Here is a 6,745-nt window from a genome sequence, read left to right as displayed (position 1 = left end):
ACTCACTTTGTAGACCAGGCTGGCCTCGAACTCAGAAATCCGCCTGCCTCTGCCTCCTGAGTGCTGGGATTAAAGGTGTGTGCCACCACGCCCGGCTTCTAGGTTTATTTTTATGGAAAAGCAATTTTCTACTAAACTTCTATTATTGGGAAGGCAGGCACAGTCTATGTACCTTGGTGCACATGTGGGTGTCAGAGACACATTTATGGGGTTCATTTCATGTCTGAGTGGATACCCCGGATTGGATGCAGGTGATTAGGTTAACATGGAGTGTCTGAGCCTTGACCTCATAGAGATCTGCCTGCCTTTGTCTCTAGAGCTGGTGTATTAAAGGGGCATACCACCAGGCCTGGTCCTGTTTTATTTTAGTTTATCTGGTCTGTGAAGCTATTATGAATAGCATTTTCGTGCTGACCTCTTTCAAAGGAAGTTTTTTATGGAAATGTAGAAAAGTTATTCATTTGTGCATGCTGCTTCTGTTTCCCGTGTATCCGATCTAGAAGATTTCTCTGGATTCTGATGGGTCGTTTAGTATGGGTTCGTGTCATATGCAAATACTGATCATTTTACTTCTCCCTTTCCTGTCTATATTCTTTCTGTTTCTCCCCATGTCTCTAGCTAATAATTCAAACTCCATAACTGAATAGGAGAGGACAGAGCAGGCACATTTATCGCATCCCAGATTTTAGGAGAAATGCTCTGAGTCCCTCCCATGTGTCCCATTTAGAAGAATACTGGCTGTGGGTTTGCTGTACGTATTTATTATATTGATGTTCCTTCTGTTGGGAACAAGCAAACGAAACTTGTTCTAAGTACTACCATTTTGTTTTCAGGCTCCATTTAATCATAGGGAGTGACTAAATGTAAGGTTCCAGACCCTAGGGGAGTTGGGAAGTTTCCTATAGCTGAACAGCTTCTGTCTAAACAGTTGTCCGAGTCCAACCATCTCAAGGACAACCTCTCCATCTTTCTGGCAGGGTCAAACAAGTTCATGTTCTCAGGACTAGGAATGACCCTCTATCCCACTTCTCCAAATGCTTCCTTAATTGTCCATTCACCGATAAAGAATATAGCAATTGCTGTTATCAATGTTATCTAAACCAAGGTGTGTAAGTTTATATATAAAACCAATTTCCTGTCTTGACTTAATTGACTACATGCTGCTTGCCCACTCCTTTGTTCCCATTATCATTCTAAAATTCCAGGCCAGAGCCCAGGAATGGGACCTGGATGCAAAGCTGAATTAAAGACCTTGAAGCCAGGTGCCCTGAATATGGCTCAGTCTCTGACAGGTACTCCCTTCTTTAACACATAAGGTCAAGCCCTTAGCAGTCACCTCTTTGTGTTCCCATTTCTTAAAAATATTGTACAAGTTCCCTTTGGGGATGTGGTTCAAATCCTGAACTAGCTTTTATTTTTAAGTTTCTGTCTCTCTGTCTCTGAAGTCAGTTTTCTCAACTTCCATCCCAAACCCAATACTGTCTATTCATTTCTTCAGGGACTTTATTGTGAAGAGATGGTGAACTGTGTCACAGCCTTTTCTGCATTGGTCAAGGTGTTCCTGTCCTTAATTGTATTTATATATTATAATATGTTTGTTGATTTGGGCATGTTACACCAACTTACATCTCAGGAATATACCACCTTTTGGAGATTTCCTTGAAATAGATTTTCTAGAATTTTATTGAGTTTTTTTTTTTTAATCTAAGTTTTTCATGGAAATTGACCATAATTTTACAAGGAAAATGTTAATTCTGTGATTAGCCAGAAAACCAACTACACCATTTGGGGCCTATTGGCAAAACTGAAGCAATCATTTATTAAATTTTAAATACTGACTGATGGGGTCTGGGATTAACCATGCACTGACCACTCAGACACCAATTTCAGACATGATGAAATTTTGTTGAATGCTTGATTCAGACTGATCAATCCGGGACCACAAAAAGAGTTCGGGAACCTAAATGTGGTACCAGTCTGTTCTCAGGGAAGGAATTTTATAGGGAAAAAAACAGGTTCAAAAGTTTAAAAGGCAGGCAGGGAAGTGGTACAATATTTTTGGCTAACTAGAAAAAGTATTATCAGCTAACGTTTAAGCTGATTGGTCCTAGGTGAAGTAAGAGGGGTGATGGACAGGTAGTGAACAGACATTCAGTACATTGAGATGACAGAGCATAAGGGAAGTGGACACTTCTATTTCCTTTGGAAACTTAAGTATGTCAAATGATCTTTAGATGGGGCACACAGGTGAAAGGATGTCTTGTTGAAGCAGACACAGGTGAAAATATGTTTTGATATAGCAAACGCATGTAAGGACATTTGATGGCAGAGTATAAATATGACCCCACAGACAGTGAGAAATGAGCATTGAGCATTGGTTTGGTTTGCTCCACCTTGCTACCCTTCGCTAAGGACATGCATGTATTGGTCTGCCTTACATAGCACTGCTGAGCTCAACTTGTGGTAACACAGCCACTGAGAGAAACCCGCCCAAGAACTGCTTGGAGGGTTCCTGTGGCAGCTTACCATCTCAGCCTCAGGCCAGTTGGCAAGCCTTAAAGATTCTTCAGGATTTCACTACAGCTGCTGGTCCATGCCTGGTGTCTGCCTGCCTAGAGGACTGGTCTGCAGCTGCTGAGTCATATTTGGTGTTTGCTACAGGACTGAACGCTGAGAAAGAAGATCGAACTCACCCCCAAAGAACTATTGCTGAACAGGTCCACTTCCCCCGTATCCTAATAACTTTTCTCCTTCACTACCTCTGCTGGGTGGTGGACTAATGGAGAGGTTGAACCCTTATTAAAAGTAGGTTGCAAAAGAATTATGCCTACACATAAGTATTCAACCATAACTTTTGGCTTATTAGTAATATTCTTTAGTGTCAGTTAAAGTGATAACTCCTAAAAAGTGGATGAACTTCAGTTCACTTTATGAGCGACGTGGAGGCTACATGTAAAATGGCTACAGTGTGTCAGACCATATCACTAAGAGCTGGTCTGGCATATGGTTCAAGGACAGCTGGATGACTGTGTTAAAGGCTTCTAAAGACAAACTTTAGAAGGCCATCATGCTTTTCCCATAGGGCTTTGTTATCTCCCAAGACTACAATTCCTAGCATTCCAGGAAGTGTCCTGGTTCCTGTGTATGTGGAGTCTACAGGTTAGTTTTGGGAATTATAAAAGGAAGGAATTCCTAAGAGGTAAGAGGAGAAATGTTCTCATAGTAGGTCATTCCACAGCCGGGAAGGCCACAGGGCTCAAGGCTACAGAGTGAAGCCCTGTCTATCCCACCTCTACCACCATCCCCACCCCACCCCCCAAAAAAACATGCACGCAGAGGATTTTTTCTTTTTCTTATTCATTATTCTTATTCTATTTCACTTATTTATCCCCACAACAAGTAATTAGAAAGTGTGTTATATACTGTAATGGTTTGTATATTCTTGACCCAGGGAGTGGCACTTTGGAGGTGTGGCCTTGTTGGAATAGGCCTTGTTGGAATAGGTGTGGCCTTGGAGTAGGTGTGTCACTGTGGGCATGAGCTTTAATACCCTAGTCCTCGATGCCCGGATGCTGCCATGTTCCTGACTTGATGATAATGGACTAAACCTGTAAGCCATTCCCAATTAAATATTGTCCTTATAATGTTGCTTTGGTCATGGTGTCTGTTCACAGCAGTAAAACCCTAACTAAGACATATACTACTCTTAAAGGACCAGTAGATAGATCGTCAGATGAATGTTTCTGCCTGTGTAAACTTTCTGCAAGTATAAAATGCATTCAGTACTGACAGCTGCAACAAAAGAAAATGTGCACATGGTATTCTCCATGTGCCAAGTTCTCTTCTAAGCCCTTTCTACAAATTAACTGAATTTGTCTTCAGTACAACTTATACAGTAAACAGGAGTTTTATCTTCGTTGTACAAAGAGGGACGCTTAGGCACTGGCAGGCTAAATAGTTGCCTGTATGCATATTTAATACCCAACAACAGAGACTTGAATGTAGAGAATTCATTTTGTGTCTATGCACTTAGCTGATACAGATAAGCATAGGCACAGTGGAGGGTATGAATGTGGAAGTGGAGACAGGAAAAAGATAGATAGGGCTATAACTGTCCACTTTCCAAGATTAAGAGATTCCTAAACTTAAGTAAAGAAGAAGACTAAAATTCTTACTCAAGGAAGCCAGCTGAAAAATAGATCAAAAACAGACAGGTAGATGACAGAAAGAAGATGGGGAAGAAGATGGTGGGGGATGGGCGATGGAGAGATGACTCAGTACATAAGAGCACTTGCTGTTCTTCTAGAAGACCCCAGTTTGAAACCCAAACCCCAGTTAGCAGCTCACACGTGTCTGTGGCTCCAGTTCCAGAGTATCTAACAACCTCTTCTTGCCTCTGTGAGCACATGGTAAACAGACAGCTGTATGCATGAAATAAAAATAAATAAATCTAAAAATGAGAAGATAGACAGATAGGTAGATAACAAGAAAACAGACAGGAAGAAGGGGCTGGCCTTTTACAACAGCAATGCAAGGTGGCGGCCCACTTAACTGGGATCTAAAGTGGATGAAGGCACGACACACTAAGGTGGACAGGGATGATAATTGGGCCTCCTGGCTCCTTGCCAAGATCCCCACTCTGTTCAGGACCCCAAATATTGAAATGTGGATGCATACCAAAATAAAGGCAATAAAGGCAATGCATGGTGTTGTGGAGGATAAAAAAGAAAATGGATGGAGAGAGAGAGAGAGAGAGAGAGAGAGAGAGAGAGAGAGAGAGAGAGAGAGAGAGAGAGAGAGAATACAACAGTGAAACTCAGAGAAAAGCCTTATTCAATGTGATCACACTGGGAAGAGGAACAGTGTGTCTGATGAACCGCAAGTAGAGCCTAAATTGTATTTACTTTAAAATTTGACCCATGTACCCATTTTCAAAGTGGGTAAGGGTTTATAGAGGNAGAGAGAGAGAGAGAGAGAGAGAGAGAGAGAGAGAGAGAGACAAGCACTGGACACTGGATGTGGTGGTACACACTTGTAATCCCATCACTTGGGAAGTTAAGCAGAAGGATCATGAATTTGACACCATCCTATGCTATAGAATGAGATCTCTCAAAAGTGGAGAAAAGGAGGAAGCAGAGAAAGAAGAGGTATAAAGGAGGAAAGGAGATTTTTTTTTTTAAGACAGTGTAGCCAGAGTAGGTAACATTGTCAAGGTAGATTTGCAAGGTGTTTCCACGCCAAGAGAAGCATGGTCATGGGTAACCAGGTCCCAGGGTTCAGCAGCAAACTCCAGAGATGGTACAAATCTGGAAACAGTGATGTCTTAGTGATGTCACTGTCCTGAGGGCAGCTCACACCACAACTCAGGCAGATGTTCCCACCCTCGCCGTGAGCCTCTCCACCTTGTAACACAGCAGATTCCATCTGAGGAGAAACCAAACAGAAACACCAAACAGAGGAAGCAGAAACCCAAACAATGGACCTTTTGCTGGGGTCTGAGAGTCCACAAACCACAGGAACACAATCTCGGTCAGACTGGCATGGTTTACTGAACATACACCCTAGTATTGATCAGATCAGGGACACAACCCAAAATATCTGAACTACAACAACAAATATTTCTCATATAAAGGAAAAAACCCACAAAAACCATAATGAGCGCATATATAGGTTCAGGAAGTATTGCCTGGTGGTCAAGCTCTGACACGTAAATACACATAAAAGAAAAAAACATACAAAAAAGATTCAGTCATAAAGAGAGAACAATTCTAAATTCTTTCCACCAGTTTTGATCCTTACATGTCTTGTGAGGAACTTCCCACAGAGGCGTAATGAAGCAGATTTTCCCCTCCTTTTTCATGCATGTGTGTATGCATGCTGGGACATACTGTGTATGTGTGTGCCTGTATATGGCAGCCCCGCGACAGCCCTCAGCTGTCATCCTTGGTAGCATCTGCAAGGCAGAGTGACTCTGGCCTGGAGCGCATTGGAAACAGGTGTTTCTCTCCTCCTTCCACCCTTCCATGGGAGCTGGGATTGAACTCTTCAAGTACTGACCCACGGAGCCACCTCACTGTGCCCTTCTCTTCTCTTATTTCCTCTCTGTCCCCAGCCCTGTTACTTCCCTATTATTCTCAGGAATCAGAAAGTTGATAGCTGCGACAATACATCTACACGTTGAATCAACGGCGGCTGTGACTCCTCCAGCCCACCCCTCCGTCTTCTACGTCCAATTAGAAGTAGGAAGAGAAACCTTGTGACAAAGTCAGTCTCTGAGGAACCAATGTCAAGAAAGCTGCCTCTTAGTTCATGTTGGTTTTCATTTAAAACTAGGAGGGGCTGCAGTCTCAGTCTAATGAGTAAAGCATTTCCCTGCAAGCTCGAGGACTGGGTTGGAAACCTAGCACCCACGTTGAAAGGGGAGGGGCTTTTTTTTTTTTTTTTTTTAACAGAGGCACTTGTCTCTCATACCACTGCTGGAAGGTATAGGGGGCCTGGTGGTCTTGGTACTCATAGGCATACACTAGGGGAGCCTGGGATGNTAACCACACAGGCTTGGTTCTTCAAGAGAAGGAATGTAAAATCAAACCTGTTTTCCTCCCAGAAGCCTTGAGCAGACATACTTTCTAGCTTGGTGACCTCTGCCCAATCTGTGTGCCTGAAGACTTTCTGGTACTGNACGCTCCTCCAGACCCATTCTTGTGAGCTTGCTTCTCCTCAGTCAAGCAACAAAACCTCCTGTTAT

This window comes from Mus pahari, chromosome 2, assembly GCF_900095145.1.
Source record: "Mus pahari chromosome 2, PAHARI_EIJ_v1.1, whole genome shotgun sequence".
NCBI lineage: Eukaryota > Metazoa > Chordata > Mammalia > Rodentia > Muridae > Mus > Mus pahari.
The sequence above is the reverse complement of the archived record's forward strand: the minus strand, read 5'-3'. Positions refer to the sequence as shown.